At 37.5% G+C, this 24210-nt stretch overlaps 1 non-coding gene across 1 annotated transcript; it reads right to left on the bottom strand.

The window, feature by feature from the left end:
- Positions 1-24014: 24014 nt before the first annotated feature.
- On the bottom strand, positions 24015-24088 carry TRNAT-AGU. The gene has a single exon. It is a non-coding gene; the product is annotated as a tRNA-Thr (tRNA).
- Positions 24089-24210: the final 122 nt, after the last annotated feature.

The following is a 24210-nucleotide window of genomic DNA, read 5'->3' on the forward strand; positions in this document are numbered from 1 at the left end:
GAGCCCAAACTAGGTCAGCTTTTAAAAACTTAAGCCAAATAGCCTTAATTTCTAATATCGAACCCAAAATAATAGAAGAATCATTAAGTGACCCAGATTGGATCTTAGCCATGCAAGAGGAACTGACCCAATTTAAAAGAAATGAAGTGTGAGATCTTGTTCCATTACCAAAATATAAAAAAGTAATAGAAACGAAATGAGTCTTTAGAAACAAACTAAATGAAAAGAGGGAAGTTGTTAGAAACAAGGTCATATTAGTAGTAAAAGGATTCAACCAGATTGAGGGACTTTACTATGATGAACCTATGCCTCTGTTGCCAGACTCGAATCATTTAGAATGTTGTTGAGCTATGTAACCCATAAGTTTTAAATAATATCAAATGGATGTAAAGTTGACTTTTCTCAATGGCCTAATTAAAGAAGAGGCATATGTAAGTCAACCCCCAAGGTTTAAAAACTTAGAACGCCCTAATCATGTGTTAAAACTAAAAAAAGCCCTTTATAGTTTAAAATAGGCTCCCAGAGCTTTGTATGAAAGGTTGACCACATACTTAAACTCAAAAAGCTTCAAACAAGGTCAAGTAGACCCAACTCTCTTCGTAAAAATAATTGATCAAGATTTCTTTATAACTCAAGTCTATGTAGATGATATAATATTGGGTCAACTAACTCAAAACTTCTACAAGAATTTATAACATTGATGAAACAAGAATTTGAAATGAGTCTAGCAGGACAACTAACATTCTTCCTAGGTCTACAAATCAAATAAACAAATGAAGGAAACTATGTTTATCAATAAAAATATACACTTGAATTACTCAAGAAATTTAGAATGGAAAACTCCAAAGACATTAAAACTCCAATGGCCACCAATGTAACCCTAGACAGTGACTCAAATGGAAAACCTATAGACCTCAAATATTATAGAAGTATCATAGGAAGCCTACTATACCTAACAATCAGTCAACTTGATATTTTATTTGCAGTCGGTATGTGTGCTAGGTACCAAACTTGCGTCAAGGAATCACATTTGGCTAATGTTAAAAGAATTTTTAGATACTTAAAAGGAGCATCCAACGTACGAATGTGGTACCCTAGAACAGTCAATTTCAAACTTATAGGTTTCTCTAACTCAGATTATGCCAGTTGTAAACTAGATAGAAAGAGTACAAGTAGTGGTTGTCAACTACTTGGACCATCACTTGTCAGTTGGTTTAGTAGAAAGTAACACTGTATTACTTTATCTACTACTGAGGCAGGATATATAGCAATAGGAGAATGTGTTGCACAACTACTATGGATGATGCACACCCTAAAAGACTTCAATCTAAACTTTAAAAATACAAAAGTGTTAATTGATAATATTAGCTCAATCAACTTAACAAAAAATCAGTGTATTATTCAAGAACTAAACACATTGAAATTAAGCACCACTTTATCAGGGATCATGTCACTAAAAGAGATATTGAACTTAAATACATTGAGTTCAAGTCAAACTTAGCTGATATATTTACTAAACTACTCCCTAATAGTGAATTTAGTCATTTACATTGATAATTAGGAATGTGTTTTATAGACTAGAACTATTATTTTCAAAAAAAAAAATTGATTTGCAAATTCTAGGAAAAAGTCTTTACTCTTATTTTCTAAAATTCCCATTTCCTTAGACTTTCAAAATTGACTTTAGCCGTAGTTTAGATCAAATCTATAAAAAGCATGATCCTATAGATCTAAGACTTGAGCATCTCATAAACATACTAGGTCTCCCTTGATTGTGTATTCAAAAACCTAAAATGGTGTGAGATAAATAGGTAAATTGTCTGGACTCAAGATGCTTATATCAATACATCATCATAAGTCTGGGCAAAAAATATCAAATTACAATGATCAGGTTAAGTAATCCATCTTACTCAAATACTAACTGAATACATGTACTTAACTTGACTAATTAAGTGAACATTGCTATCTTTTGATAGATAGTAAATATCGGTTAGACATTTAAGGACAATTTCTAGAAGACTATTTTTCTTAAATAATATCAGGTTTAGGGGGAGAACACTTTCAAAAAAAATTTTAACTTTCACTATTAAAAATGAAAATTGTGTTTTGTTTTGATTTTTTTTACTCAGAATAACTTAAAAGCATTTTGAATTCTTTCGAAAAGATCTTTTGAAGACATTTTTTGTTTTGTTTAGTTAAAGGATCTTTTGCAAAAGTCTTTTGAATTCTTAAAAATTTCCTATAATATTATTGATATGGGTTAGGTTTCATGGATCCCCGATAAGAAAGGGAAAGGAGATAACCAAGTGGAGAAGATAGACCGATATTGGCCGAGATATACCTCAAAGGAAGTAGGCTAATATCGATCGAGACATACCTTCAGGAAGGAAGGCCAATATCGGCCGGGATATACCTCAAAGGAAGTAGGCTAATATCGATCGAGACATACCTTCAGGAAGGAAGGCCAATATCGACCGGGATATGCCTCCAAGAAGGCAGACCCATATCGATCAACATATACCTCAAAGGAGGTAGGCCAATATCGACCGGGATATGCCTCTAAGAAGGTAGACCCATATCGATCAGCATATACCTCAAAGGAGGTAGACTAATATCGACCGGTATATACCTCAAAGGAGGTAGGCCAAATTCGATCGAGACATACCTTCAGGAAGGAAGACCAATATCGGCCGGGATATGCCTCCAAGGAGGCAAACCCATATCAATCAGCATATACCTCAAAGGAGGTAGGCCAATATCAATCGAGACATATCTTCAGGAAGGAAGGCTAATATCGACTGGGATATACCTCAAAGGAGGTAGGTCAATATCGATCGAGACATACCTTCAGGAACGAAGGCCAATATCGGCCGGGATATGCCTCCAAGGAAACAGACCCATATCGATTAGCATATACCTCAAAGGAGGTAGGCCAATATCGATCGAGATATACCTTTAAGAAGAAAGATCAATATCGGCTGGGATATGCCTCCAAGGAAACAGACCCAATAGCATATACCTCAAAGGAGGTAGGCCAATATCGATCAAGACATACCTTTAAGAAGGAAAGCCAAATATCGACCAAGCTGAATAATACCTTGAAAAGATACTTGATAAAAATTACATACTTGATAAAACATAGCCCAGTGCCAGCTGGGATAATGAACATAGAGGAGCATGAACGGGCATTCCCCAAGGAGCCTCATGAGAGGTAATAGTAATTGATCAAACCTAATTAAGCTTAACCCTGATCAATACAAGGAACATTAGTATATTAAGCTATCTATGATGTAGCAAAAACAGGAGGGGCGAAGAGGAAAGATAGAAACACTTTAAAAGAACTTGTGAAATAGAAGAGAAGTAATATTTCAAATAAAGTAGTTCCTGAAGATATTTGCAGTATGTGATTGTATAACAGGTGTTATATATTTGTCGGGAAATGTGCTTTTAGACTATTTTGCAAGTACTAGACGACAAAGAAGGTATATCTGGGGTACAAAAAAGATTCCTTAAAATTCATTTACCACAAGTATGCAGCTAACGTCATCTTATAACAAACTCTAACAAACCGGGGTCCACTTCATGACTACAGAAGTTATATGAAGTGGTATAAAAAGGGGAATCCTCTCCGTTGGCTAGGTAAGTACACATCATTGCGCACATTCATAACCCTAATTTTCAACTACTGTTCATCTCTTTCTTCTTCTTCCTTCTTCCACACCAAGAGAGATCACTAACTTGAGCATCGGAGGGCCTAGCCAGGGATTCCCACCCCGGTCTTAGGTCACTGACGATAGTGTTGGCTGGTCTCTTGTGCGCAGGAAGTCTTGGAAGCGCCGAATCTGGGTTCTCTTCGATCGGATTTCTCTCTCATCATCAGATCTTCGCGCAAGGAGGGCATTCAGTGACTCTATTCTTCTCAATCCGCTTTGGGTTTCTCGGATCAGTGTTCTACCGGTATTATTCTCCACCAGCGGTAGGTTTTTTCTCCCAACTCTCCGCCTTGTCAAACTTCTCAGACAGGATCAATTATGAAAATTGTTTTAAAATACTTGGTAATCCACTCTTAAAAATATTTGAAAATATTTACTAAATTGGAAACTTTTTGAAGACATTTACTAAAGTTTTTATGGAAAGTTTTAACTAAAACTTTTGAAAGCACTTTTTTTAAACATTTCTTTTAAAAAAAATATTTTCTTGGACAATTCTTGAAGTATTTCCTTTATAGAAAAGTTTTTTGAAAATTATTTTGAAATTCTTACAGAAATTTTTTCTGACAAACTTACTTTGAACATTTTTAAACTTACTTTTACTCAAAAAATATTAGAAAAATATTTTTCTTAAATCTTCCTTATTTCAAAATTGCTCTCAAATTTTGTATATAATTTTTTTTTTCAAATTCTTGAAAATGTTTACTCGAAAATCCTTGACAAAATATCTCTAATGTTACTTAGAAATTCTTTTTGAGCTTACTCAAAAATTTACTTACAAATTTTTGTGACTTAGTATTTTTTATTCAAACCTCTTCCTGAGTCTAAGATATACAAAGTATTAACTACATTTCTTGACTTAGAACTTTCGGTTAGTTTCTGCATTCCTCGTCAAAATGTTATTACCTTCCATGCTTACTCTACATTTTTTTATTTTCTTTCCCATGCGTATTTTTTTGATGAATGACAAAAGGGGAGAGTAAGGGTTAAGTAAGAAAAAGACAATCTAAACTCTAAAACTAATCAAGAGAATTAATCAAATAATTGATCTTAGTCAAGCATCTTTTCTCTTGAATAATGTTATTACTATTTTTTTTTTTTGCATATCTTTTCCTAACTTTAACGCAGGTTGTCATTGTTAGATTTTGAGAGATGTCCTAAGGCAATCACTTTATGATTTTACTAAATATAAATTCACTATTTGAGTGCATATTATATATTTGATTATCTTAAACTCATTTACTGAATGTTCGCAATACAATTCATAGCATGAAAGAATTTGTTATTAGATCATAACTAGTGATTATCTCTACATGTGCAATTATGAACGTATTAGAATTTTTCTAGTCGTCTAATTGATGCATTTGGACATAATCAATTCTGTAAGACTAGCATGCGTTATACTCCTTGGTTTGCCAAGCAACTATTTTCTCACTGGCTAGAGATATTGGGATGTCGAGAGTTAAACATGGATGCTAGTTATGATAACTAGTTCATTGGAGTGACTCGCTGTAAGATTTCATATGGTTATCTATATATATGAATATGTCTGTGAAGCTCTTATTACAGCTCGAGTGTAAGTTTCCTTCGACTTGAGGTATACTAGTCATTTTGGTCATGGAGACATACTTTGATATCTTAAGCAAGCACCTCATTGAGGAGTGGATCCGGGATGATTGGATATAAGTCAAAATATCCGAAGATATTTGGATAACCCACAAAGGATTCACCGCTCCTTGTGAGGAGACATATATCCTATGGCCACTCGTTAGGATTATTATTCAAAGTCTTTGGCCAAAACATCATATGTTAAGAGTGCGAGACTTTTTGATACATGTACGAGTAATTTGAATCCATAGAACGAAGAAGTATTACTTGGGCTAGGTGTGACGTAGTCAATCTAGTGGAGACATGCACATAGACCATGTCCTAAACCAAGTGGGTATAAGACGAGTGAGAACAAGGCACGACTCACTCCAACTGCTAAAGGGTTTAGAATTAGTTCTAAGATCAACTATGATTTTCTGGCTAATTAAGGATCATGTATACTACTAGGTGTCACTCATGATCATTTTATAATTAAGTACTTAACTATGAATGACAAAGATAAATCATGAACCAATTGGGTCACTCACATTAACAAGTTTATAAAAGACGTAAAATAAGTTAAAGAATAGGATTCTTAGATCAAGAGATAAATATTTGGTTGGACCATATATAAGACAAATATGGAAATATTTGTCATAATGGAAGCGTGAATGGGCTACATCTTTTATGGTAAAGTTGAACCATATTTGGTTTAATCATGAATTAGTCATGAACCAACTTGGTTTAGTTGTGAACCAAACCCAGGGGTTAATGGGCTAATTTTTGATTAAGGGATAATGAGTTAGATTTGGGCTTTCTAATCCAACTCATTAAAGAGGATTATATATAGATGGAATTGGGAGAGAATTAGATACAAGTTTCGTTATTCGGTTAATTAACTTTTGGAAACTCAACCCTTCTCTCCCTCTTCTCTCTCTCTCCCACCGCCAACAAGAGGGTACTTCATCTTGTTGTCGTGACCACCACAAGGGAGAAAAACTCTCTCTTGTGTGCTTCTCTTCTTCTTCCTCTTGATCCCTCTTCTTCGCTCGTGGCTAGTAACTTCTAAAGGAGAGGCTTATACTCAAGAAGTTGTCTTGAGGAATTCAATGTGGATATGAATAAAGGTGAGGTTCGACAACGTCGCTACGATTGATGTCCTTCTTGTTACAGGTCATCCGTAAGGTATACCTAGTATAAATTTACTTTCTGTAAAATTTTAATTATGCGATCATGTTTGGCATGTTATATCCTTGTATGTATGTGGTATGTGTGATGTAATAATTAGGAATTATTATTATTTTATTTTTCACTGTGCATGTGAAACGTGTTCTAGCACGCACCCATATCGAGCATACCCTAACAATCATTATATCAAAAAAAAAGAAAATTGTTGGTGCAATTTGTACTAACGGTCCAATTCAGGCTTTGATGAATGACAAGTGAGTTAAGTTAGGTCTTTATGTGATCTAATTGTTTTACCAAGTGTGCAACAGTTAACGGGTTTGAAGGATCTGACACCAGGCTGAAATCCAACTAAGTCTGAGGACTTGATAGTTGGTGCAAAGCCCAGATAGGTCAAAGAGATGACCTGATATCTGGCAGAAAGTCTGGTTAGGTCCGTAGGACCTGATGATCGGTAGAAGTCTAGTTGGATCTGCGGACTTGACAACTGACATGAAAACCTGGTGGATCAAGAGGCTAGTTGACAGAATGCAAGTTGGTAAGTTAGGTAAGTCACTGGAGGAGAGTGACTCAGTGAGGACACGTTCTGGTTGAGGGGCAGTAGACATCAGTCCAGTTTAGGTTTATTTTAGATCCCTAAACTGAGACTTTGACTAATTACTGGTCTAAGGAGGGTAGTAGCTAATTATTATTACTCGTTATTATTGTGCTAACACTTGTCTTATAGATTATTATTTAGTTTATTGGACTGGCATATTTTTTACAGGGCAAGAAGAGCACAAAAAGCCTTAGGTGAACAGTACCTAAGGTACCTTCAAGCATTGGAAGGCATCTTGGCACTATTTATGGAAGGTGCCTTCGGTGCATGAAAGACACCTTCTGTAGGATAAAATTCCGACCTCTTCAGCGATAAGGATTAGCTTTTTTTGAGATCAAGTTTTATACGCCGGAGGTGCCTTCAACCCTATAGAAGGTGCCTCCCACAACCTTTATAAGAGCATCTTGACCAAGCTTCACAAAATAACTTATACACAAGCTTCTACGTGTTTGATTGAGGTGTCAACTGCTCTAGCTTCCTGCTGTGACTTTACTACAACACTGTTATGCATGTCTACCGCTGAGAAGCCATCCAAACACCGAGCTCAAGCCAACTGACTCCAAAAAAGTGTTTAGTAACTTTAAATTTTGTACTTAATTATTGCAAAAAGGATAAGTATAGCATGTTGCACTTGTTCTGAATCCCACGTTTGGAAATAATTTTACAACATTTGTTATGTGCTTATGGGAAATATCAAAGACGAAACTTGTATATTCTATATGATGCCATCGATACTCTAACAGATGTAGTGGGTTTGGAACTCAATCAACCAAAATATCTAGAAGTGTTGATGCCTTTGTTGATTACAAAATGGCAACAACTTACAAACTCTGACAAGGTACTTTATGGTGATGATTGTGAATTTTTTTCATCCTTGAGATTCCAGATGGCACATTATCTAAGGATACAGTGCATGTTCCATCAGAGCCACCCATAAATTTGACTGAGTTAATGTCGGAGGATCTTCTTCTCATTCTACCACTTATGAGGTGATTTTTGATTTACCAACACTCAAGGACTTTTGATCTTGAAGACATTACCTTGAACTCGAGGACGGGTTCTTTCCAACCTGGGGCGCCTGATGCAGGAGCATATAGCAGCATGACTAATTTATATCCTCTGATATAACTATGTTTTCCTTCGAGTTGTGATAAGAAGAAAACGAGGCGGAATCAGCTTTCCAATGGCTGACACGGCCAAGCTATGTCTAAGGGAATGACCATGTTACGGCGTCATGGTTCACGTGAACCGGGTCTCCAAAACTCTAGATTTGGTCTTTTTACTTTTCTTTTATTTGTTTAAAATTTTAAAAATTAGTTTTCTTTTCTAAAAATTAATATAGATTTTATCTCTTTTTTTAGGATTAATTTTCTTAAAGTTAGTTTAGATTTTATCTTTTTTAAGATTAGTTTTTTTAACTTTTTCTTTTTAGGATTAATTTTCTTAAAGTTAGTTTAGATTTTATCTTTTTTAAGATTAGTTTTTTTAACTTTTTCTTTTTCTTTTTCTGTTACAACTTTTTCTTATTTCTTAAGTTATTTATACAAGAGTTAGAGTTCTTGTAGGGAAGGTGATTAATGTTGAATTTGGTTTTGATTTGAATCAAAAAATATTTTTGTTTAAACCTAGAGGCGACTACTCTTTGTTTACGAATTATCTTCCCATGTCTTTTTCAGCAAACCTTTAACTCAAATGTCATACCCAGAGTTCCTTCCCCTATGTCAGTACCCTATCATATATTTATTCTGAATATACCCATATTTTTAGTACTATTATAGTAGCTACAACTAGCAGCTACAACGTATAGAATCTACTTGGTAGTATTGCAAGGTATAACACTTAATATAATATTGTTGTAGTATTGCAACAACTACTTAGTATCTTCTACACATTATAACAACTACTAGATAGCTGCTATAATTAGTTTTCAAGTGATTTTAATTAATTTAAAATAATTTTGATAAAGTTTAAATAGTTTTAACTGAGTTGGTAAAGACTATTTTGATACAATAGTGTTTAGATTTTATAATTTAGAGTTTAAAATTTTAATAAATAATTGATTTTTCACATTATAACAACTATCAAGTAGCTTTTACAAGTTGTAGTAGTTACCGAGTAACTTCTCTTGTTGCAGTTAGCACCAATGGTCAAACTTATAGATTTTGATGAATGACAAATGGATTAAAGTTAGATGTTGTGTTATATAACTTTATTACCAAGTCTGCAGGAATTGATGGGTCTAGAGGACCTGACACTAGGCTGAAGTCCAGTTAGGTCTAAGGACCTGATAACTGGCACAAAATCTAGATAGGTCAAGGAGTGACCCCGATATCTAGCGAGAAATCTGGCTAGGTTTGCGGTGTTGGAGCAATCTGGGTACCCTAGGTTTTATTATTTGGGCAAAGGTTTAAGTTAGGTTTATTATTGTATTTGATATGCATTGTGAGTGTGTAGAATACAAGTACAATATGAAAAGTCCAAGGGTGATCTTGGCAAAGGAGGAAAGTCCAAGGGTGAGTCTTGGCGGTGTAAGTCCAAGTATGTGGTCTTGGCAATGTAAGTCCAAGTATGACTTGGAAAAAGATGACGTCTTAGAGTGTGGCTGTTGGCAGTGAAGACCCAACAATGATGACAAGGCTAATGGAAGCTCTAAAAGGCAAAGTGTAAAGGATGGGAAGACATCCGAGGGATGCAAGACTGATGAAGGAGGCTAAAAGGCTAGGTCTAGGTTATGCGGGCAAGGACGAGTGCATGAGAGACTGTACTCAGGATAAAATTCTAGCGTACTGTAGCAGCACTGTAGCGTTACTAACCATTGTAGGAAGCAAACATTTTGGGTGAACCACTATTCACCCCTCCCCCCTCTAGCGGCGTCAAGGCCCTAACAATTGGGACCTGACAGTTGGCCGAAATCCAATTAGGTCTGTGGACCTGACAATTGGTGGGAAGACTTGGTAGGTCAAGAGGCAAGTTAATTGACTGCAAGTGGTAAGTGAGATAAGTCACTGGAGGAGAGTATCCAGCGAGGACGAGTCCTGTGGGGCTATAGGCGCTGGTCTAGTAGGTCTATTTTGAAAGCCTAAACTGAAACCATAACTAGATTTTAATCTTGGGAAGACAAGATCTAATTCATAATATTTTTATAAATATATAACTTTATTTTGTAGGGTATTTTTAGTATTTAGACTAACATATTTTGTATAAGCTAAAATGCACAAAAAATAGCTAGGATAAACAGTGGTCGAGGCACCTCCTGCATTGTTGGAGGCGCCTCGGATGCCTTGGCTAAAGACTCCACATGGAAAGGCGCGGAGGCTCCTCCCAAGTGGCTGGAGGCACCCTGGAGCTTGGTACGAAGGCGCTTCAGAGTGCCTAGAAGGCACACTCTAGTGGATAGAAACCATAATTTATGGGGTTTATCGAGTCCAAAACTGAGGGGATAACTCTTACAACTGAAGGTGCCCTCAACAGTGCTTAAAAGGCATATTCGACCAGCAACAAGGAGACATCCTTGATACATGCTCCTATGACTATTCTGCTACTCCAACTTCACTGTACTGCTGCATTTCAAGCCTCAATGATGTAAGAACAACACGACATCATCACGTGCTCAAATGAGCCTAGACTTTGGTAACATGTAGTTGTTGCTTACTATTACTCTTATTTTCTTTACTGCACTTCTTATTCTAAAGTTGGTAGTTTTGTTTGTTGGATGTTGAGGAGAAGAAAGGGTGTAGCTTCCCTTTTATCTCCCTCGTTGCTGCAAACATCAAGGAGATGAAGGGGCATCCCTTCCCCTTCGTCTTCCTCACTCAGCTTATATAATGATGCATCCAAGAGCAATCGAAAAAAGGAGAGGGTGATCAGTGTGTGCACAGTGGAGGTGACGGTGGGCAAAAGAGAACATCCGGACGAAAGGGATTTAGCTCTTGAAACTCGAAGGGCTTTCCTATTTCAGTCATGATCGCTCTTCGGACGTCAAGTAGTGACCAAGTTCATCTCGGGAGATCACTGTGAGTTGTTACATGTTTTAATCTTGTGTTTCATGCATATTAGAGGCAACAATGGTATCATAGTGATGCCTAAGCATGAAACATATCACTTCATCGAAATGAAAATCTCTCTATCGCCGTCGCCAGGCAAGATCGCGACTGGATCATGATTTGTCATAGTTGTCAAGCCCCGACAGGTTGCTGGCTATTGGCTTCCGTGGCCGGAGAGTGTCGACGACCACGTCAGGAGACCGACAATCGACACTCACAACAACCGTATTTGTCGCGACAGAAGAAGAGAGTGTCGCGGTCACAACAAATAAGAGAAGAAGTTTAATCGATTAAAATAGATCTTAATCGATTTAAAATCTATGTAATCAATTAAACTAACGAAGCACAGTAAATCCGTGTAGTCGATTGGTGTAATCGATTCAAGTATAACTGTAATTGATCAAATAGTTAATCGATCAAGTAATCGATTAAATGATGATAAACAGTGTTAGTTATTATTCATCGTCAAAAATACTATTTTAAAATTTAATCGATTGAATTCTTAATCGATTAAATCAATCGATTCAATTCAAGGCATTTTAATCGAATGATTCAATTGATTAAAAGTAAAAAAAAAAAGGTGAACAAACCATGTGTTAACAGTGTCTTTTGTAATTCTCGACCTTCTTCTTTACTCAAACCTAAGTCACGGACGCTACACTTTTCATACCTTTTAAAGACTTCATTATATGCACACTTCTCGGTTCAAAGATCTACTATGAACTTGTTTCGACTGATGAGTCGTGGTTTGGAGCGATGCAGAGCTGAGATGAAGTCTAGAGCTGCTAGAGAGTCTGGGTCGTGTGACCCTGACCGACCGTGTAGCCTCACCCGAGAAGGAGTTAGTCGTGGTCGTGTGACCTTACCGGGCCCGAGTCTGGGCACGACCGTATGTGCCACACGACCGTGTAAGGCCTTCACTGCTGGAGCAGGGCACGACCGTGTGAAGCCACACGACCGTGTGAAGCCACACGACCATGTCATCTTACTCGAGAAGAAGAGGTGCACGACTGTGTGACTTCACACGGCCGTGTTACCTCAGCTGAGACCAAAAGGGTGCATGGCTGTGTGAATCCACACGGTCGTGTCACTCTGGCCGACAGGAAGAGGTGCACGGCCGTGTGAAACTCACACGGCCGTGTCACCTTGGCCGAGAGCAGGAGGTGCATGATCGTGTGAATTCACACGGCCGTGTCACCTTGGCCAAAAGGGAGAGGATCGTGGTCGTGTGAATCCACACGGCTGTATCACGGGCCGTGTGAGGGTCACACCCAACCCTACAAAATAAGTTGTTCTCCCCTTTATACTCCTCCTTGGACTACCCTTCTATCCCTTTACTTAAGGAAGAGTCTTTGACACACTAATTGCTAGCAAACTATAAATTCATCATAAGCAACTCTTAACGGTATTTCATGCATAATCAAAAAGTAAGAAATTACACTACACCCAGTTTTAACACATTCCCTGCACTAGTAAGTTCCAGGATCATTTCCACGATTCCATCACACACACACACACCCACCAAGCACTGCTCCTGCTTCCCCCTCTTACTCGTGCTTTTTTTTAGCTTTATCTGCAGTATAAGGAAATGCAAATCTATAAGCAAATGCTTAGTAAGTATCATCTACTCACAAAACGATACATTAAAAGAGAGCATGCTTTTTAGAACTGCTTGGGAAAACGTAAAATATGCACTTGACTGTAATTCACGCTAAAACCATACTTCAGAAATATGTACATGACATATATTTTTAAACCAGTTTATCATGCAAACCATCAATTTAAAACATTGCTAGTAATGTAAGGAACACAGGAATCTTAGGATATTATAGAGTTCATCAAGGCTACCCAATATGACTCAAATTCTCTACTTAGGAAACTTCCACTAAGACAAACCATAAAGTTTGAAAAATTTATATTACATAATTAGTGAAAATAATAATCAACTTACTTTGGGCCCGACATTGTACCACTTTGCGCGCATCCTTAATAAGATCCGAGGTAGCTAATCCCGAACCTATCAAGGTACTACTATGTGATCTAGGAGCTTAGGGGCAATCTAGGAGCCCACCCATGGACCTTGTGTCCAGTACATGTTTTTCTAAAGTAAAATACTTTCTTTTAAATACTGTTTTCTTATACTTGAACTTACTTGTCATTTCAACAAGCACCTTATGTGCGCTTAATCCCTCACACTTCTAGGGAAGCACTTTAGGGCACTTGATTATGCTTCTTAGTCCTAAAACTTAATGAGAAGCAAATCAAGATACTCTAGCATTGCTCTTAATCCCAAACTTGGAGGGCATCTTATATATCATAGCATCTATCTTTTCTTAATATGCAATAAACATCTCATAACATGCATCTTCCTTTACATGCTTAAAACGTATCAATATATGTAACATCGAAGCAACTTATACTGCAGGTGAGAGATACTTACATCCTTTCGCTATTTCTTACAATTATACCACTAGGGTTTTGGGAGAATAAGCCTCCCGTGTATGCCTTGGCCTCCGGATTTCTCTTCACCCACGTACTAATCCCCGGAAGAAAACCCTCCTCTTAGATTCTCCTCTTGAAAAGCTTCAAAGGATGAAACCCTAAGGTTCTTGGCCGAAATTTGAAGGGAGGAGGAAGAAATTTCTGCTAAAGGAGAAGAGGAAATGAAAAGATTTTAGGTTTTGGTCTCTTCCATTCCCTTTTATACTAAGTGGAAGTTGAAGCATCTCTTCCCACATAACCTACATATAAGGAATTGTTTCCTATTACCAATGTGATGCTTTACCACCACCTAATGGCTACTTAAACAAATCTCAAGTAAGAGGTCTAGGGTTTAATCCTAGCATGGGCCATTTATGAATATAATTTTATTTCTTTTCTCTTCTTCTATTTCTTTTTGCTCTTTTGGAATAGAAACTTTATGGATGTTGCAATTCCCATACCTTATAAAAAGTTCGTCCTCAAACTTAAAACAAGTGTGGATACTTCTGTCTCATATCGTTCTTGCGTTCCCATGTTGCCTCTTCATACCGTTGAATTGCTACAACATCTTTACTAACGGTATCTCCTTGTTCCTCAGCTTCTTAACTTCTCGATCTATTATCTGAATAGGTCAACTTTCATAACTGAAATCCTTTTAAACTTGTACCGTCTGTGGCTCAATCACTTGGTTTATTTCGGGAACATGCTTCTTCAGCATTGAGACATGGAATACATTATGGATGGCTGACATTTCCTGAGGTAGTTCTAACTCATAAGCTACCTTGCCCACCCTTCTAGTGATCAGGTATGGTCCCACATAACGTTGACTCAACTTTCCTTTCTTTCCAAACCGCATTACTCCTTTCATAGGAGCTACTTTGAGGAACACTGAGTTCCCAGCTTCAAATTCCAGCGATCTTCGGCGCACATCCGCATAGCTCTTTTGCCTGCTCTAAGCAGTTTCTATTCTCTGGCGAATGTTCTGAATGACTTTGGTGGTGTCCTAGATAAGGTATGTCTGGAGTCTCATTTCTTTCTTTTCACCGCCTTCATACCAACAGATAGGAGATCTACATCTCCTCCCATATAAAGCCTCGTAGGGTGTCATTCCAATAGTAGCTTGATAGCTGTTGTTGTATGTGAATTATGCTAAGTATAGGTATCAACACCAGCTCCCTTTGAAATCTAAGGCACAAGCCCCTAACATATCCTCCAAAACTTGGTTCACTCATTCTGTTTGCCCGTCAGTTTGAGGATGAAATGCAGTGCTAAACCGCAGCTTAGTGCCAAGAGCTCTCTGAACACACTCCCAGAAGTGTGAAGTAAAACGACTATCTTTATCAGAAATTATGATTTTGGGAACTCCATGCAATCTGATGACATCTTTAATGTACAATTGCGCTAACTGTTCAATAGAGTAGGATATTCTGATAGCTAGAAAATGAGCAGACTTAATCAATCTATCCACTATTACCCAAATAGCGTCGTAACCATTCGTGGTTCTGGGTAACCCTAATATAAAATCCATAGATATATCCTCTCACTTCCGCTCTGGGATCTGGATATGCTGCAGAACTCTGCCTGGTCTCTGATGTTCTGTTTTAACCCATTGACAAGTCAGGCAGGTACTGACATATATAGCAATATCTCTTTTCATTCCAGACCACCAGAAGCGTTCCTTTATATCTTGATACATCTTGGTGGAACCTGGATGCATTGCATAGGGTGTTCCATGGGCTTCATCTAGAATTTTCTTTCACAGTTCTTCTTGATTAGGGACATAGAGGCGATTACCGTAATATAGTATCCCACAGTCTGATACTCGTAACTCCCCATTTTCTCCTTCCTGTATTCCCTGCTTAATCTTCTGAAAATTAGGATCTTCATCTTTCCCATTCTGTATATCATCAAGTAGGGTTGACACTAGTGTCAAAGTGGAGAGCTGCCCAGTAATAATTTCAAGCCTAAAATTTACTATTTCTTTCTATAGGGGATGGGACATAGCAGATATAGACAATAATGTTGCACAAGATTTCCTACTTAGTGCATCTGTCATTTTGTTCGCTTTCCCCAGATGGTAGAGGATTTCACAGTCATAGTCTTTGACCAGCTCCAGCCATCTCCGCTGTCTCATGTTCAGGTCTTTCTGAGTGAAAAAATACCTAAAACTCTGGTGATCTGTCTAAATCTTGCACTGAGCTCTGTATAAGTAATGCCTCCAAATCTTGAGAGCGAAGACTACCACTACTAACTCAAGGTCATGAGTAGGATAGTTCTTCTCATAATCCTTGAGTTGTCTCGAGGCATAGGCAATGACTTTGCCATTCTGCATTAGTACATCCCCGATCCCCAATTTAGAAGCATCGCTGTAAATATCGAAGCTCTCGTTATTCTCTAGAAGAGTCAGGATTAGAGCACTGGTCAGTCTCCTTTTTAGTTCAGTGAAACTCTTTTCACAATCCTCTGTCCACTCAAATTTTCTGTTCTTTCTGGTAAGTACTGTCAATGGGGAAGTGATCCTTGAGAAGTTCTCTACAAATTTCATGTAGTACCCTGCTAACCCAAGGAAACTTCTAATTTCACTGACATTCTTAGGTCTATTCCAGTTACTCACAGCTTCTATTTTTATCGGGTCCACCATAACTCCATCTTTGGAAATAATGTGACCTAAGAAGGACACTTGATCGAGCTAGAACTCACACTTGGAGAACTTTGCGTACAACTGGCTCTGTTGAAGAATCTGTAATACTGTCCTCAGATGTTCAGCATGTTCTTTTTAGGTTCTGGAGTATATAAGGATATCGTCTATGAAGACAATTACAAACTTGTCTAAATATGCTTTGAATACTCTGTTCATCAGATCCATAAATGTAGCAGGAGCGTTCGTCACTCCAAAAGACAAAACTACAAACTCGTAGTGCTCGTACCTCGTTCGAAGTGTCGTCTTTGGTACATCAACCTCTTTCACTTTCACTTGATGATATCCAAACCGCAAGTCTATCTTGGAAAAGACGGTGGCTCCCTTTAACTAATCAAATAGATTATCAATTCTCGGCAAGGGATACCTGTTCTTGATTGTGACTTTGTTCAGCGCTCGGTAGTCCACACACATTTGCATGGACCCGTCCTTCTTCTTTACGAACAACACCGGAGCTCCCCATGGTGAGTGACTAGGGCAAATAAAACCTTTGTCGAGTAGCTCCTGTAGCTGTCCCTGATGTTTTTTCAATTCTACCGGAGCCATGCGGTAAGGTGCTTTTGAGATTGGATGGGTACCAGGAATGAGTTCAATCTCAAATTCAATTTCTCTATCTGGAGTTAAACCTGGCAACTCATCCCGAAAACACTTCTGAGTAGTCACATACGACTCAAACTTCCTCTAGCTTTTGGGCTCTTTCTTGCTGGGTGTTAACTACATGAGCTAGAAACCCAGCACATCCATCGGCTAACATTTTCCGAGCTTTTATGGTCGATAAGAACTTCTGGGTTCTCTTCTTTGATTCTCCGATAAACTCAAACTTAGGCTCTGCCTCAGGTTGGAACAAGACTCATTGCTTACGGTACTCGATGGAAGCATCATACTTGCTCAGAAAGTCCATCCCAAAAATAACATCATAATCAGACATGTTCAGCATTATCATATCACTGTTCAGTTCTCTGTCTGAAATTTTGACTGGTACCGTACGTAGCTAGTGCGTAGATGTCATTATCTCTCCCGAGGGTAGCGTTGTTAAGAATTGTCCATGTAGGTCCTCTAAGGGTATACCTATTCTTTCAGCAAATGCTATGGAGACAAACGAATGGGTTGCCCCAGTATCAAATAACACAGTTGCATATTGACTAAAAATGCATATCTGATCTGTGACAACAGTGGAGACGTTTGCTACCTCCTCTCTGGTAAGAGAGAAAACTTGAGCATTTGTAGAACTTGGTGGAGCCTCTAGTCTATCTTGGTTAATATGAGGACCCTCCAACGCGACCTGCATCTGGTGTAGTTGTGCATGCTTGCCTCCATATTGTACAGGTTGTGCAGGGGGTAGGTTGATCCTGGTCGGGCAATTCTTGGTCATATGCCCCTCTTGAACACACGTATAATAGCCACTAGTGCCCTTGTGACAGATTTCAGGATGCATCTTTCTGCACGTGGAACACGTAGCATACTTAGGTTGCTTGCTTACGGATCCTCCCTTTTTATTACCCCACTACTTTCTTTTGGAGCTCCCCTTCCAAGTTGAGCCATGGCTCTGAGGTTTCTGAGTGCCAAAACTCCCTTGACCTTTATTCTCAATCAGTACTAGCTTCTGCTGCTTGATACTGTTCAGGTAATGCTCCGTGATCAGGGCACTACTAATCAGCTCTTCTGCAGTCTACGGTCTATTAATTCCGCCAGCTATATTTAGGGCTATCTCCGACCTCAACATTTTGAGCATTAGCCTCACCCTTTCTCGTTCCGTGCTGACTAGCTCGGGGCATAGGCGAGCTAGTCTATTGAATTTCTTCATGGCTTCGTCCACTGATAAATCTCCTTGTCGAAATTCCGTGAACTCATCATAATGTTTATTCATGACTCGCATATGGAAGAACTCTTCAAAAAACTCGGTCTCGAAGTCAGACCAGGCCATTTAATCCACTTTTCATTTTGCCTTGACCCGTTCCCACCACATTCTTGCATCACCAGTAAAGCAGAAGGAAGCGCACTTAATCTTTTCTACCTCCGGCAAGTCCAGTAGCTCCATTATGCTCTCTAGGGTTTTGAATCATGACTGAACATCCCATGGTTCATTGGTGCCAGAGAAATTCTCTGGTTTCAGTCTTACGTTGCTTTATTACATAACTTAAGTTTTCCACACACTTAATGGTTTTTCGTTTATCTAAAGTTATTTTCCTATAACGAAGTATCGGAAAACAAAAACATCTTACTCTTTCCCTCCGCAAGTTTTTGATATATGGCAAATGGGGAGAGTAGCATAAAATTCAAAAGAAAGCTCTAATTAAAGGGGAGCCTCACACTTTAAAGTTTTAGCTTAAGCTTTAGTTGAGTCTAAAATTGTTTACTTATGCTTGCTTATACTAAAACTTTAAAAATTGTTACTTATGCATCTGTTTACTTATGTTTGTTTGTACTTAACTTTGAATTTCAGTTGTCATAATCAAAAAGAGGGAGATTGTTAGTGCGGGAAGCATCCGACGATCAAACCCATGTTTTGATAATGACAAAGAGTTTAAAGTTAAGTTGTTTTGTGATCTAACAGTTTAAATGAGCTTGCAGGAAAGTCCTAAGTGTACTTAGGCAAAAGTCCTAACTGCGATTAGGCAGGTGGAAAACCCTAGGGGGTGGTAACCCTAGGTCATAGGGGGTGGTAACCCTATGCGAAAAGTCTTAGCGGGTCGAGGGCTTCAAGCAAAAGTCCTAGGGGATGGTAAACCTAGGTGGAAAGTCCTGGTGTTGTGACCAGGTGGAAGACTGGATGGGTCAGGGAGCGGACGTCCAGCAGAAAGTCCGGAAGCATCGAGCCCTGAGCAAAAACCTAGTCGATCTGGAGGATCGTACTGGCAACAGATAACTCTCCTGAGAGGAGTATGTGAGGACATGTTCCCTGCAGAGAGAACAGTAGGCGTCGGGTCGACCTAGGGTTTCCGGTCGAAAATTCGAAGTCAGACCCGGACAGTCCGGAGACTGTCAATATTTACTATGACTATTATGTGCTAACTTTGTTTTGCAGGGTATGTGTTTGGGACTAACACATTTTGCAGGAACAAAGGAGCTTGTCACACCTCGGATGAACAGTGTCTGAGGCGCCTCCATGGAGCTTGGAGCCGCCTCGGGTGCAAGGCTGAAGCTGGCTGCGAAGTGGAGCTGCCTTCATGGGGATTGGAGGCGCCTTGAACCACTGCTTGGAGGCGCCTTGGAGTGGCATTGGAGGCGCCTTGAACCGCTGTTTGGAGGCGCCTTGGAGTGGTATTGGAGGCGCCTTCAGATGGATAATGGGCGGCGAGTAGAGGCTTATCACAAAGTTGATTTCGGGATATAATTTCGGGTTGGAGGCGCCCTGGAGCTTGATGGAAGCGCCTTGAACACCCTATATAAGAGGGTCTCGACCAGCAGCTAGAGATGTCACATTCTAAGCTATTCCTCTGCTACAAGCTGCTAACGAGACGATCCCGAAGTGCTGCAACAACATCTCGACAACCCGAAGCTTTAGTTTCCAGTATTCTGTTGTCGGTATAAAGTTTCTTTACTGCTTTTACATTGTACTTAATTTGTAATAACATTTTCCGATCTTATAGTTGTTGCCCACCAGAAGCGATCAACGATTGTGGGCCTTGGAGTAGGAGTCGCCACAAGCTCCGAATCAAGTAACCAACTTGTGTTAGCGTTTGTTCTTTTCCTTTTCGCTGCGTTTATCTACTCGATACATTTTAACTCGAACGAAATAGCCACGAGCGCTATTCACCCCCCTCTAGCGCATCTCGATCCAACAGGTTTGACATTGAAAATGAGGCATTGATGATTCTCCTAGTTGACGATGAGGAACCTCGGGCAGTTGAGGAAGCTTTGAGAAGCTCAGTAAGAAAAAAAAATAGAAAATTACAATGGATGAGGAGATAAAGTCAATGAGAAATAATCAAGTTTGGGATTTAGTTGATCTTCCTCATGACCGAAGGACTTTTGGGAATAAGTGGATTCTTAAGATAAAGAGGAAAACAGATGGTTCAATTAATCGATACAAGGTTCATTTATTTGCAAAAGGATATACCCAACTGGAGGATATTGATTTTGATGAGACATCCTCCTCAGTTGTGAAGTTTGTGTCAATATGTATCATCCTAGCTATAGTAGCATAATTTGACATGAAATTACATCAGATGGATGTAAAAATGACTTCCTGTAATGGTAATCTTAATGAAGAAATTTATATGACACAGTTAGAAGGTTACATTGCTACAGCCAAGAAAATAGAGTTGTAGACTTAAGAAGCCTATATATGGGCTGGAGCAAACATCAAGATAATGGAACATAAGATTTAATGAAGTCGTTTTATCTTATGGTTTTGAAATGATCAATGAGAATCATTGTGTTTATCTAAGAAAGGAAATTTTTTTTTATCATTTTATCATTATATGTTGATGATATGCTAATAGTTGGAAGTGACATAAAGTGTGTGATATAAGTCAAATCCTAGTTTTCATCACAATTTGGCATAATAGATATGGGAGAGGCAGAGTACATCTTAGGAGTAAAGATCATTAGAGATCGATCAAAAATGCTTTTCGATTTGTCTCAAAAAGCTTATGTCACTAAGATGCTACAATATTTCAATATGTCAAATTGCAACATTGAGCAGACACCTATAGCGAGAGGTACTATTTTGAGTAAAAATATGTATCCCAAGACTTCTGAGGAAATAGCCAAAATGAAGAAAAATCATATGTAATGCTATTAGTAGTTTAATGTACACTATGTTGTGTACTCATCCTGATATAAGTTATGTTGTTGGCTTAGTTAGTCGTTTCTAGTCAAACCCAGGATCGAGACACTAAAAAGTGGTTAAAAGAATATTCAGATATCTCAAAGGAATTGCCTCAGTTTCCAAGGATCAAATATGAGCCTAAGTAACTACACAGATACAGATTGGGCAGGGGACCTTGATGACAAAAAAACCACATCTGGCTATACCTTCTTACTGAATAGTGGTGCCATCTCATGGAACAGCAAGAAGCAGGCTTGTGTAGCCTTGTCGACAATGGAAGCTAAGTATGTGGCTTATGCGACGACTGTGTAAGAGGCTATCTGTCTAATAAGATTCTTGAAGCATCTGAAGATTGCTGAGGACAGTGGGAGTCCTGTTACAGTGTACTGTGACAGTCAAGCTGCTATAACGTTTTCCAAGGATCCCAAATATCACAACAAAAGTAAGTATATAGAAATTAAGTATAATTTTGTAAGAGATATTGTTGACAAGAAAAGGATAATTCTTAAGTGCATCTCTACATGAAATATGCTTACCGATCATGTTACTAAGTCATTGACTAAAGAGTTATTTCAAGGACATGTGAAGTCTTTGGGACTTCAAAGAATGTAATTTTTTGTAAAGATATTTTGATAAATGAAAAATGTCATAATCTATTCAGTATATATGTCTTTGTTACATTCGAATAAAAGTCTCTATAAGCATGATGATAGATTGAGATTGGTCCACTCACATGGACAATCATCTCTGTTTGTTAAGTATAAATAGAGGTAAGACTATTGCTTATGAGATAACTTATGTAGTTGTGAATATAGACATATCTATAAGTTAAGGTCATTTTGATAATTGTGTCAAGATAAAATCATTTATATAATGATTAGAGTAAATGAACGCACCATTTAGTGAATCTAGTTAAGGTCATATTGGAATTCATATGTTGAATTCAGGATTAGACATTAGGTATGTCTAGATGGAAATCTATACTATGTTAAATTTTAGAAAAAAATATGCGCTTTTTTTAGTAAAGAGAATAACATCGTAGCATCTGATTCATACCATATGTGTTATGACAATAAGAATGGTAGTAGGAGAATGGATCCCTGCTTCTTTACTATGTGAGACCCTTGAAATTATAAGTTAATCTCAAATCTTACCCTAAGTGACTATTTAGCTGTCTACTTGAAGTTCTAATCAGTGATGCTACTTTAGCATGTTTTCTATTGGCTATGGGTAATTCGGTCTATGGAACATAACTAGAAAAATGACTGATTAGAATAAATATATTCTAGCTAAAAAGGAATATTAAGATTGATTTATATCTGTGATATTTATTCACTAGTACCAGTTATATTTTTAGTTCAGTACATAAAATGTAATTGCAAATAATTGTATTGATTGGAGATGTTGAATATGTTCTTGACATAATAGTCATTATGAGTAATTAGAGATGTTCATATTGATGTAAATAATTTAATTTGGGGTAAATGCAAGTTTTTAATGTCTCTGATTCGTTCTATAAAGCAGTTATGTAAGGTATAACAATTTTCTTAGCAATGAATGCTCAGTGTGCTTGCTGTCGCATGAACCATTTTTCCTAATGTATGTAATGGATGTTCTTACTTGGTCTTTGTGACTAATTAATTGATGCTCTGGTCTTTATGACCTGATCATCATAAAGTTTATTTGACTTATTTGGTATTTGTGACCAATTAATGTTTTGCTTTAGCCTTGTCACATGATCATCTTGTAATTTATGTGGCTTACATGGTCTTTGTGACCATATAACATTTATGGATTGACTTGAACGAGTGGGAGATGTTGGACGTTGAGGAGACAAAGGGGCGTTGCTTCCCTTTCGTCTCCCTCATTGTTGCAAACGTCAAGGAGACGAAGGGTTGTCCCTTCCCCTTCGTCTTCCTCACTCAGCTTATATAATGATGCATCCAAGAGCAATCGAAAAAAAAAGAGAGGGTGATCATTGTGTGCACAGTGGAGGTGACGGTGGGCAAAGGAGAACATTAGGACAAAAGGGATTTGGCTCGTGAAACTCGAAGAACTTTCCGATTTCATTCATGATCGCTCTTCCAATGTCAAACAATGACCAAGTTCGTCTTGGGAGATCACTGTGAGTTACATGTTTTAATCTTGTGGTTCACATATATTAGAGGCAATATTGTTACCAATTCATATTTTGTAAAAAATGATTGATTAGTGAATTACCCATCAGAAAGGTTTAAAGAACCTAAACTCTGAAATAATTGATTTTCACTTATAATAGTTACCAAATAATTTATACACGTTATAGCAGCTACCGAGTAGCTTCTACATGCTATAACAACTACCAAATAGCTTTTTATATACTGTGGGTAAATCTTAAATTTTAAAATATTAAATTCTATATCAACACTATTATATCAAAATATTTTTTATCAACTTGATCAAAATTATTTAAAGTTCATCAAAATTAATTTAAATTAATCAAGTTGTAGTAGATATTGGTAACTATTATAATAATATTGTATGAAAGATAATTTCAAAAAAGACAATTTGCTCATAAAAAAGACAAATAAATATATTATGCGAGAGTTAACTTTTTAAAAAAGATGTTTTGCTCGTAAAATAGGTAAATAAAAAAAATATATTGAGTAATTATTATATGTTGTAGTAGCTATTGGTAACTATTATAATAATATTGTATAAAAGATAATTTCAAAAAAGACAACTTGCTCATAAAAAAGACAAATAAATATATTATGCTTTCATTGAGAGTTAGAACTTTTTTAAAAAGATGTTTTGCTCGTAAAATAGGTAAATAAAAAGTTATATTGAGTAATTATTATACGTTGTAGTAGTTATTGGTAACTATTATAATAATATTGTATAAAAAATAATTTCAAAATAGACAACTTGCTCATAAAAAAGTTAAATAAATATATTATGCTTTCATTGAGAGTTGAACTCAAGACCTCCCGCTTACTAAACGGATGCTCTAACCAACTGAGCAATGAAAGCTATATAAAAAAAATAATTTAAAACTAAAAAATCTTAATGGAAAGTTTTTTGATTTTTTTTAAGCTGTCGATTTATATAATTTAGGATATTATTTTGACTTTTATCCCATTTTTCTCCAAATA

This window comes from Zingiber officinale, chromosome 4B (genome assembly GCF_018446385.1).
Source record: "Zingiber officinale cultivar Zhangliang chromosome 4B, Zo_v1.1, whole genome shotgun sequence".
NCBI classification, from domain to species: domain Eukaryota; kingdom Viridiplantae; phylum Streptophyta; class Magnoliopsida; order Zingiberales; family Zingiberaceae; genus Zingiber; species Zingiber officinale.